Raw genomic sequence first — 12,314 nt, 5'->3', positions numbered from 1 at the left:
TCATTCTTGCCCCTTGTAAGATTTAACTTTTATATACTGTTTTTATGTTTTAATATCTTACTGTACTCTACCAGAGTCCCTCTGTGAGGGTGATGGGGGGGGGTTTCCAAAATGTTATAAAATAGATAGATAGATAGATAGATAGATAGATAGATAGATAGATAGATAGATAATAGATAGATAGATAGATAGATAGATAGATGATAGATAGATAGATGATAGATAGATAGATAGATAGATAGATAGATAGATAGATAGATAGATAGATAGAAAATAGATAGATAGATGATAGATAATAGAGATGAAAGAGAGAGGGGAGATGGATGAGAGAGAGAGAGATGATAGATAGATAGATAGATAGATAGATAGATAGATAGATAGATAGATAGATAGATAGATAGATAGATAGATAATAGAGAGAGGGGGATGGATGATAGAGATAGATAGATAGATAGATAGATAGATAGATAGATAGATAGATAGATAGATAGATAGATAGATAGATGAAAGAGAGGGGGATGGATGATAGAGATAGATAGATATAGAGATGATAGATAGATAGATAGATAGATAGATAGATAGATAGATAGATAGATAGATAATAGGGAAAGAGAGAATTTTATTTAATTTATTATTTTTTCTGTTTAAATATTTCATGATTCTTTTAAAAAATAAAAAATCTAAAACACATTTGCTGTGTTGAATTAGCTGAACATGTGCAGAAGTTGAACACATGCACTCAGGCCTTTCAAAAATGTTGCCTCCCCAAGTGTGATCTCCAATGTTTGAAGGTTAGAGCTAGAATTAGGGTCAGAAGTGTTGGTCAGCAACACCAGATGAAGGATTTGCAAAAGAGAATTGATAGGTGTGGGAGTTTACATAGTTTGTCATGGATGCAGTTCCCCCTTGTATATTATTTACATTATTAAGTTTGGGAATATACTTATGGCACACTTAGATTTGATTTCTTGTTTCTTGTTTTCCTGCAAAATTATAGAGTAAGGCTTGGTATTTAGCTAAGTTGCCTGCTTTTGTCAGATTTGTCACATTTTGTGCCTGAAAAAAAGCAAAAAAGAATTCTAAATTAAGGGCAGCATTAAGAGGCATTCAAGACTTTGAATCTCCTAGTTGATGATGAAATTTGACAATTTCCTGTTTGTTCAAGAACTGGAAATCTTCACTCATATACCTGTTCATCGATTAACTCTACCATCAAGACAAACCAGGTTAGGTGATAAAACGACACCTAATAATTTCATGACTGAGCGGATTGGTATTGCCAAATCTGTATAGCAATGTGGCATTGTGATACAATGGCTGCATTAAGTCATTTCATCACTAGTCATAGCATCTTCTGGCATCAAGAGCCATGGTGGCGCAGTGGTTAGAATGCAGTATTGCTGGCTAATTCTGCTGAGTGCCAGGGGTTCAATACTGACTGGCTCAAGGTTGACTCAGCCTTCCATCCTTCTGAGGTCAGTAAAATGAGGACCCAGATTTTAGGAGACAATATGCTGATTCTGTAAACTACCTAGAGAGGGCTATAAAGCACTATGAAGTGGTATATAAGTCTCTTGCTATGATCTTGTCATCGTTGTGCTGATAAAACTATAATAAGAACAAGCTTTAGATCCTCTTAATGATGTCTGAATTATGCTACAAAGTCATGAACAAGCTTGTCTAGTCAGGAAGAGTACTGTTAAATCAAAATCTTTGAATGCTCAAATTCTAGGTGCAATCATGACATTTTGAAACAAAATTCCTACCATTCTGGTTAAAAAGCACTTGGTCAAAAATCTCTTTTTGATGTGTCTGCCTGACCCTCCTATGATCCACTCTTAGACAATCCTGAAAAATGGAAATAATTGATTCACCAGATGTGAAGCGAGCGGGGGACGATGGATGGTGATGATGGGAGCACAGTTCCATTTGTCCCCATTTTTGTGCTGAAAAGAAATCAATCTGCTAATTGTTTTGATTTTTTTAACGATCCTAAAGGCAGGCTCATACATAATCAAAGGAAGGCAAAATGCCTGAAGACTGGATAAGTTTAGAGCTGGATATAAACAGCATTCAAATCCATTCTTAGTTCAAGCAGCACCATGATACCATAGAAGTTCCTTGAAAAATAGCAGTTTCTTTCCTTATTTCTGTTAAGAGTTTCTACTTTGATTTTTCCAATAATTTACTGTATGAAAGTTAGCTTATACTCTGTAAGGGTATAATGTCCCCCCACCTCGCTTTTAATGAGGATCTATGAAAAAAAATACATTGTCATTATTTTCCTAGTAGCACGAATAAACTTGTTTGCAAACGAGTTTTGTGTTCCTATTATGTCGTCCTGTCCACGTTTCCTTGGCCAACACGGAAAGTTATATTTCAAGGGTTTGCTCCCAAATAATCATATATAAAATTGCAACCTTCCTAAATTCCCAGTCAGATCACAGACAAAACAATATACAGTACATACTACCAAGTCCTCGCAGAAAATCTGCCAAGACAAAACATTGCATTTGTAAAAGAATGCAGTCAAATGATCAAGGTAACATGAATTTGCGCATGTCCAAGATGGCTCTCCGCTGGCTTTGAGCTTTTTAGTACGGTACAGTTTTCGGCTCTGCTGGGTGGCCATGGGGCTTTCTGCTATCATTTTGCCATCTACTGCCACCCTCCATTGTCCCATGTTACCGTTACCGTTTTACTCTATATGCCAGCGTATACCTCTGGAGAACTTTACTCACTGCGAGATTCCCCCCTCTCGTAGGAGTGTCCCATCTGTTTTAAAGAAGATCTTTCTTGATGACGGGCTATGGGACCCTGAGAGATGGCATGCTGCAAAGAGGGGTTTGATTTCTCTATTTTGTTTAATTCTTTTTTAATCTTTGTATTCTATGGTTTTTTTTAATTTTTTATTGTTGTGAGCCACCCTGAGCCCTTAGGGAGAAGGGCGGCAAATAAATTTAATTTAATAATAATAATAATAATAATAATAATAATAATAATAATAATAATAATAATAAAGCAAAGATGCAAAAGAAGGGGTTTTTTTGTGACCCTTTGAGGTCCAGGGGCACTGTATGACTTTGGAGAGGGTGTCATGGGTATTGTAAAAAAAAAATGGTCATCCTGGGAGAGGGTTCACTGTTTCAGAAAATCTATGCGGTGTGGATGGTCCTCAAAAAAAAGTTCCTTTTTTCAGAAGGCAATTTGTGAGGTTGATTTTCAGGAACCTAAGGAGGAGAACCTAAGGGATGTGGTGGTTCAGTGGGTTAGGACGCTGAGCTTGTCGATCAGAAGGTCGGCAGTTTGGTGGGTCGAATCCCAAGTGCCGCATAACAGAGTGAGCGCCTGTTACTCATCCCAGCTTCTGCCAACCTGGCAGTTCGAAAGCACGTAAAAATGCAATACTGAAAATACTTAAGACTTTATCAGATAATTTCAAAACAAATACAATAAATTATGGAAATAAAGCAAGACTTGAAATGTAGAAAAATTGAAAATTTTCTAAGCTGAGATTTATTGTGACAATAAAACTGAATACCTAAAATGAATTTAAACAAAATACATACCGTAGATAAAAATCAGTCAACCTATAATTCAGAAATCTCACTCAAGGCACAAGTAACCAGGTTCAGCTTATCACAGTTTGATCACACTATAGAAATATTAACTTGAGAAATCCATTATTCTGGTAAAGATAGAAGAAAAGAGAAAAAAGATGAATAACAACAAGGAGGATGGGAGTAATTTACAGAAGTGATGGGTGTACTCTTGGAAGAAATGAAGAACCACTTTGAGGAGAACCCAGTTATTCTGTCATGTGGTAGCTAAGAATCAATGCCAACCTGATGAGAAATAAAAATCAGATCACCTGCCCTTGATCTAGATCCTTGAAGGACAGTATTCCATATATTTCTACATTTACATACACATATGCATATAGAAAGGGATGCGGTGGCTCAGTGGGCTAGGACACTGAGCTTGTCGATCAGAAGGTCGGCAGTTTGGCAGGTCAAATCCCGAGTGCCGCATAACAGAGTGAGCGCCTGTTACTCGTCCCAGCTTCTGCCAACCTAGCAGTTCGAAAGCACGTAAAAATGCAAGTAGAAAAATAGGGACCATTACAGTGGGAAGGTAACAGCATTCCATGCGCCTTTGGCATCCAGTCATGCCAGCCACATGACCATAGAGACACCCTCGGACATGCGCTGGCTCTTCGGCTTTGAAACGGAGATAAGCACCAGCCCCTAGAGTTGGAAACGACTAGCACACATGTGCGGGGGAACCTTTACCTTTACCTAAGGAGAAGAAAGAGATGGGGTTTGAAGTCCGAAGCCATAGAATCTATTTTGCTTCCTTTCTATTTTGATTTGACAAAATGCTAACCGAGAAGGGAGCATAAAGAAGTCTGGAAGTCTTCTAGGGCAGCTCCTGGCTCAAGCAGGAGAAGGCTAGAAGAAAAGTGAGTTGGCCAAGGAAATGAATGTCTGGCAAAAATGAACATCTGAGCTTCAAATGTTAAACCAAATGCCGCTTCTACAAAACATAACCCAAGTACCCCTTTCATAGAAAAGATAAGAATAGCTATTATCACTCCACCAACTTGGACAGATGGAAAATACCGGCTAAAATGTCAGGACGAAGCACTGCATATTCCTACAAGTTAGACAAGTAGACACATTATAACTACAGGCAGTCCTCAACTTACAACAGTCCATTTAGTGACCATTCAAAGTTACAACGTTACTGGGGGGGGGGGGAAGTGACTTATGACCATTTCTCACACTTACAACTGTTGAGGCATCCCATGGTCATGTGATCAAAATTCAGACCCTTGGCAACTGGCTTGTATTTATGACAACTGCAGTGTCCTGGGGTCATGTGTCCACCTTTTGCGACCTTCTGATAGGCAAAGTCAGTGGGGAAACCACAGTGATTCACTTAACAACTGTGGCAAGAAAGGTCACAAAATGGGGCAAAACTCGCTTAACAAGTGTTTCACTGAGCAAGAGAAATTTGGGGCTCAGTTGTGGCCGTACGTTGGGGACTGCCTGTATAGTAGCACTTCATTATGAGCTGGATTTAAACCAACAACATTTAGGAATGAATCACTAAGGCAAAAATACTTTCTTCGGGGCGCCTGGATGACCCAAAGAATGAAAAACTGATTCAGTCATTTGGGAGTATTGGAAGAACATCATAAATCACTCGGGCTTACTTTTTCTTTTTTATTGTAACCTTGAATGTATCCAAGATTTGGCACTCAGACCTTGCCAGAGCCTGAAATCCGTTACCCAACCGGATTGCAGACCAGACATTGGACGATCCTGAGGATTAATGATGTGCAGGCTGGAACACACCTCTTCGCTCTCAAAATGACATCCCTGGGTGTTCACTGATGAATCGGTGCTGATGTGAAAGGCTAGCCAGCTGCAGATGAAAGGCCCTCGCTGGTGACCTCTAGCCACGGAGATCACCGTTCATTGCGGGTTAGAGTCACGTAATTCAGCTTAAAAGATTATTTGTTCTTGTTTCTGCCCTGACTCACTCATATTTGCCTCTGGCATATTTTTGGGGAAGGGAGGGATCACTTGCTGTCAGAGATGCTCTTTGCTAATGCAAAAATGAAAGGCAATGGGGATTGGGCAGCAATGGTCTTTGGGAGAGCTATAAAGCATGGGTGTCGAACTTGCCATGACACGTGACATGTCGTGACGTATTGTGACTTTTTCTGCATTAGTAGAGTTGGGGTAGGCACGCCCTCTGCATTATGCAACTGGCCCGCAGGCTGGCAATTTGACACCCCTGCTATAAAGGATACCTGGTCCTATTTACAGGTAGTCCTGGATTTACAACAGTTCATTTAATGACCATTCAAAGCTGTTGTTGTTACTTGCAAAGTCATGTCTGATCCATCGCAACCCCATGGACAATGTTCCTCCAGGCCTTCCTGTCTTCTACCATCTTCTGGATTCCATTTAGGCTCACGCCTACTGCTTCAGTGACTCCATCCAGCCACCTCATTCTCTGACATCCCCTTCTTCTCTTGCCCTCAATCTTTCCCAGCATTAGGCTCTCCTCTAGTGAGTCCTTCCTTCTCATTAGGTGGCCAAAGTATTTGAGTTTTAGCTTCAAGATCTGGCCTTCTAAAGAGCAGTCAGGCTTGATCTCCTCCAGGACTGATCAGTTTGATTGCCTTGCAGTCCAAGGGACTCACAGGAGTCTTCTCCAGCACCATAGTTCAAAGGCCTCAATTCTTTGACGCTCAGCCTTTCTTATGGTCCAGCATTCACTGCCATACATTGCAACTGGGAAGACCATAGCCTTGACTATACACACTTTTGTTGGCAGGGTGATATCTCTGCTTTTTAGTGTGCTGTCTAGATTTGCCATGGCTTTCCTCCCCAGGAGCAAGCATTTTTTAATTTCTTGGCTGCAGTCCCCATTTGCGGTGATCTTGGAGCCCAGGAAAATAAAATCTGTCACTACCTCCATTTCTTCCCCATCTATTTGCCAGGAATTGAGAGGGCCGGATGCCATGATCTTCGTTTTCTTAATGCGTTCAAAGTTACAACGGCACTAAAAAAAATGCTTACGAGCATTTTTTAGACTTACAACTGTTGTAACATCCCCACGGTCACTTGATCAAGATTCAGACGCCTGGCAACTAACTCGTATTTACGAGGGTTGCAGTGTCCCTGGGGGGGGTCAGGTGATCCCCTTTTGCGACCTTCTGACAAGCAAAGTCAGTGGGGAAGCCAGATCCACTTAACAACCATGCTACTAACTTAACCTGCAGTGATTAGCAATTATGGCAAGAAAGGTCATGAAATGGGGCAGAACTCACTTAACAAATGTCTCAGCAACAGAAAGTTTGAGCTCAGTTGTAGTCATAGGTCAAGGGTGAGGGGTGTCATGATAGCAGTGTTCCAGTATCTCAGGGGCTACCACAAAGAAGAGGGAGTCAAGCTATTCTCCAAAGCACCTGAAAGCAGGACAAGAAGCAACAGATGGAAACTAGTCAAGGAGAGAAGCAACCTAGAACTAAGGAGAAACTTCCTGACAATTAGAACAATTAACCAGTGGAACAACCTGCCTCCAGAGGTGATGAATGCTCCAACACTGGAGGTTTTTAAGAAGAGACTGGATAGCCATTTGCCTGAAATGGTATAGGGTTTCCTGCCTGAGCAGGGGGTTGGACTAGATGACCTCCAAGGTCCCTTCCAACTTTATATTATTATTATTATTATTATTATTATTATTATTATTATTATTATTATTATTATTATTATTATTATTATTATTATTATTATTATTATTATTATTATTATTATTATTATTGGCTGTGTGTATTTGATGTCTGGGTTCCATGGTTCTAAGGAGGTTTATTTTAGGTCCCAAAGGTGGAGGAAAAGTTTTAGTTGTGGGAGTCAGTTCTGCTCAAATCAGGCTGAGGGCAACATTAGCAGTGAACCTGCTAAGACATTGCCCAATTATATTGAACATTATAATTGTTACAACTGTCCTTTAGTTATGCTACTTAGCCCCATGTTTATATTTTGGGAAGCATCAAAGCCATGTTATCAATTCTAAATTGCCAGCAAAAACTTTCAGTCTCATCATTTAGTGTCTGATTTTTTGGGGTTTTCATTGAGAGACATCTCAAATTGAAACTATGGGCACCTGCCTGTAAAATAACTCTCTGTCATGAAGCTACAGTCCTCTCATTCACATCCCATCATTTCTCCAAAGAGCTCCCAATAGCCTCATTATTGACAAGGCTGCTCCAAAGCCATACAGGATACTGCATATTCGCAGAAATTGGAATCCAACTTTCCACAATCTAATAGACTGTCCTTTCCCATCAGAGATGTGGAAGCTATAGTCCTAAAAATGATGCTGAACTACAGTTCCCAGCATCCCTCATTTTTGGACATACTGATTGCAGCAGGTAGGAATTCATAACATCTGGTGGAATGACACTCCTCCACTATTTTAAACTAGCTTTCCTGCAGGTTTTCGTCTGGGTTAGTCTTAAAAGAGCCAGATGAGCATCACAGCATTATTAAGCATATACTATTGTCTGGTTGATATCAATCTTCAGCATAACAGTAAATAAGGGTAACACTCAGTGATACTGGTAGAGGGAGGGAGGAAGGAAGGAAGGAAGGAAGGAAGGAAGGAAGGAAGGAAGGAAGGAAGGAAGGAAGGAAGGAAGGAAGGAAGGAAGGAATGGTCTGCCCATAGAAGGATTTGTTGTGGTTCAGGGTCAGCCTGTGGGTTCGGCAGTTGGGTCGGACGATTCAGAGGAGGAGGAGGGGGGTGTTGGAGAGCTTGCTGAGGATAGCCTTGAGGCTCCACAGCGCCCTCAGCCAGCCCCTTCCCATCTGGTTACGACGCAGACCCAGCTGTGTGAGCCTGACAGCGTGGATGAAGATGACCCACAGCTGGCCCTGTTCAAGGACGCCCGATGCAGGAGGCAGTCAAGCAGGAGTAAACAGAGGAAGGCAATGGGGCACCTCGGAAGGAGGCAGAGAGAAGCCATGCCCTGAACTGTATAAAAGGTGAATGTGTGGGAGGGCTGGTTTGCTGAAGGCAACCGTTTGAATAGCTCCTGTTTCATGGTTCGTGTTTGCTCTGTTTGCTCTGTTTTATGTTAATAAATTTGGCAGGCTTAGTTCCAGCCTCTTGCTGTTTTGTAAAGGGGTTGTCCCTGCCTTTTCTGCAGGGCCGGTAGTAGGCTGGTACAGAACAGGATTCTAGAAGAAAAGGAGAATCAGACATACTCGGTAAATGAACTGCCCAAAATTCTGCTTCGTAAACACTCACAAACATTTTTACCAAGATCATCTCTGTGCATGGGAATTGTCGGAAGTGATTTTCAAGATGGCTCAAGCTGCTAAAAACAGTCAAGCATGTCAATCCCTTTGTTTCACTGGTATTGTCTCATTTGCTTATATCACTACAGCCCTCTGTCCTGATTAGGAATGTGGAATTTCTGTTTAAAAGGAATGTTCCATTAATTGTGTATAAAATGAGTGCATCTTGCTTTACAGAACCTCAACAGAAATACATATAAATAATGAAATTGTTCCGCTAGCTAGAAAAACCCCTTTTTTTCTTACATTTCTCTGAGTAAATAATGGGAGGGAGGGAGGGAGGGAGGGAGGAAAACAGTGGGAAAAGAAAAAAAAGAAGAAAAAAATCCTCACAATTAATCTCACGCATGGCGTCATTTAAAAGTATGCAATGACTAATTGCTCCCATGCTGGCTAACATCCTCTAACTGTCTCTGATTTGGGGAATGAGATATATGTGCATTCAAGACCAGGAAAATGTAGAAAGTGTGGCAGCTATATACTTGCTTATTCTGAAGTGAACACCTTCTGGGCAATGTCGCAAAACTTGTACCTTTAAGATTATTACAAGTTAGGAATCTAGTCTGTCCAATGCTGTTTAAAATAAATCTAAAATGTTTTCTCCCACTTGCTCTCAGTTTCCTCTGTAGTGATTTTCCTGTAGATTGCCAGCTCTGATTGCAAGTACCTTTTCTTTAAACCGCTTTGTTAAACAGCCCTTAAGGTAAAGGTAAAGGTTCCCCCGCACATGCGTGCTAGTCATTTCCGACTCTAGGGGCCGGTGCTCTTCTCCGTTTCAAAGCCGAAGAGCCAGCGCTTGTCCGAGGACGTCTCCGTGGTCACGTGGCCGGCATGACTAGACACCAAAGGCGCACGGAACGCTGTTACCTTCCCACCGTAGTGGTCTCTATTTTTCTACTTGCATTTTTACGTGCTTTCGAACTGCTAGGTTGGCAGAAGCTGGGACGAGTAACAGGCGCTCACTCTGTTACACGGCACTCGGGATTTGACCTGCCAAACTGCCGACCTTCTGATCGACACAAAAATATATACATACACACATACACACACACACACACACATATACAGTATGTGTGTGTGTGTGTGTGTGTGTATATATATATATATATATATATGTGTGTGTGTGTGTGTGTGTGTGTGTGTGTGTGTGTGTGTGTGTGTGTGTAAAGGTAAAGGTTCCCCCGCACATGCGTGCTAGTTGTTTCCAATTCTAGGGACCGGTGCTCATCTCCGTTTCAAAGCCAAAGAGCCAGCGCTTGTCCAAGGACGTCTCCGTGGTCATGTGGCCGGCATGACTAGACGCCAAAGGCGCATGGAACGCTGTTACCTTCCCACCGTAGTGGTCCCTATTTTTCTACTTGCATTTTTACGTGCTTTCGAACTGCTAGGTTGGCAGAAGCTGGGATGAGTAACAGGTGCTCACTCTGTTACGTGGCACTCGAGATTCAACCCGCCAAACTGCCGACCTTCTGATCGACAAGCTCGGCGTCCTAACCCACTGAGCCACCGCGTCCCTTTAAACAGCCCTTACTAAGCTTTATTTCATTCTTGTCATAGAAACTGTTGCTGCTTGCATCACCTTGTGTACTAGAGGGGTTCTCTATTCTCTTCAGCTTTATGCCAGCCTCCTTAAGAGGTGCCTTTAATCTTCTCTTTCCCAAACACAGATGCCCTGTCATTTCTTCAAACCCATCTGGAATAAAGAAGTTCCTGTATCATTTGAGTCATCCTCCCCTACAGCTTCTGTACTGCACTATGAAATTTCTATGTAATAATAAGGTGAACCGTGCTGTCGATAATATTCCAAACAGGGCCGTGTTCATTTGATGGGGGTTTGGTTGTTGGTTTGATTTGGGTTTTTGTTTTTTGTTTTTGTTTTTTGTACATTTAAGTTATTGTTGAATCTTGGTAACTACCCTGAATGGTCCGTGTAGTTTTCTTGGCAAGAGTTTCTCCTGACAGAAAAAGATGGGCCAAAATGGCCTCCTTCCTAGGGCTGAGAGAAAATGATTGGTCCAAGGTGTTTATCTAACTTTGTGTCCAAGGCAGGATTAGAACTCACAGTCTCCCAGTTTCTCTCTCTTTTTTTATTTTTAATGTAATTTGATGAAGAATTTTGATTATAATGGGTAAAAACTAATATGAACTAAACTTACAGAAAGCAAAGAGAATAAAAAAGATAAAAAGTAGAGGAAAACGCAAAAAGAAAAGGAAGAATCTAATAAAGAAAAAGAAAAGAAATATATTAAGAAGTGATTACTGACCTTTATCACAATAAGTAAAAAATCAATTTAGTAATTCTTTTCCCAAAAAGGATTACAAACTGATTGCAACCTTTTCATCCTATATTCCATCTCTTATCTATAAGCAATCCATACATAAACTTTTCCATCCTGATGCCAGCAAAAAGTTCATAAAGGGTTGCTACAATTTTTATCAAAACAAAGTTTTATTTTAACTTTGATCAAATAAACCAACTCCCAGTTTTTAGCCTTGTGCCTTAACCACTACACCACACTGACTCTTGATCTTATGTACAATGAGAATATATTTTCAGGGCATGAAAAATAGTTTTTCAAGAGACACCAATGCTCAATGAAAACTTAATAAGAATTATCTCAGAAAATCTATGGAAATGCATTTTTTTCCTAGGAAGTGCACTTAGGGTACTTTGAACTAAAAGCCAAGAGAATTTTTAATAGTCCAACAAACAGCCAAATGTTGGTATTGCTACATCAGAGAAAAATAAAAAAATATTTTTATAAAAACTACAGTTTTTTAAAAAAAACTAGATTAATTTATGTAGCAGAGGAAAGGGAAAGTTTTCACATGATTATATTTCTTTATTCTGTTGATATATTCACATTTATGAATCTGATGGCCTCAATATTTGTTGAACTGTAATATCTATCATTCTCAGTATGTCCAGTTGTTGTACAAAATATCTGGCATGTACCAGGTTAGTAAAGGCTGCATTAGAGATGCAAACATTTTGTAAATATAATTTCTGTCCTACACCTTTACAATCCCTGCACTGTGACTGAACTGATCAAATTGAGAAATGGAGACATTCTCTTTGAAATCACCAGCCACTTTCTTTTCTATATTTGTTTGTTCATTTATCAACTGAAGGAAACAGGAAGTATGGTAGTGATATAATGGCTCCACCAGACACAGTAAGGGTCCATTTTTCCCATTGTGAGGTACTTGGAAAGGGATATCCAAGTATCATTAAGTATATTTTGCTCATCACAGTGTTTCTCAACTGTGACAGTTTGAAAATGTGTGGCCTTCAACTATCAGAGTGAGGGCTAGATCCACCGTCTATAGGCCACAAGGTGCTCACCCTTGCTCTAAAATTAGTCTTGTTCAAAGTCATTTTTATTATCTACATATAGCATTTAGATATAACTTCCTATGTCACAGACATTTCCT

This window comes from Vipera ursinii (assembly GCF_947247035.1).
Source record: "Vipera ursinii genome assembly, chromosome: 1".
In the NCBI taxonomy this organism is placed as follows: Eukaryota; Metazoa; Chordata; class Lepidosauria; order Squamata; family Viperidae; genus Vipera; species Vipera ursinii.
The sequence above is the reverse complement of the archived record's forward strand: the minus strand, read 5'-3'. Positions refer to the sequence as shown.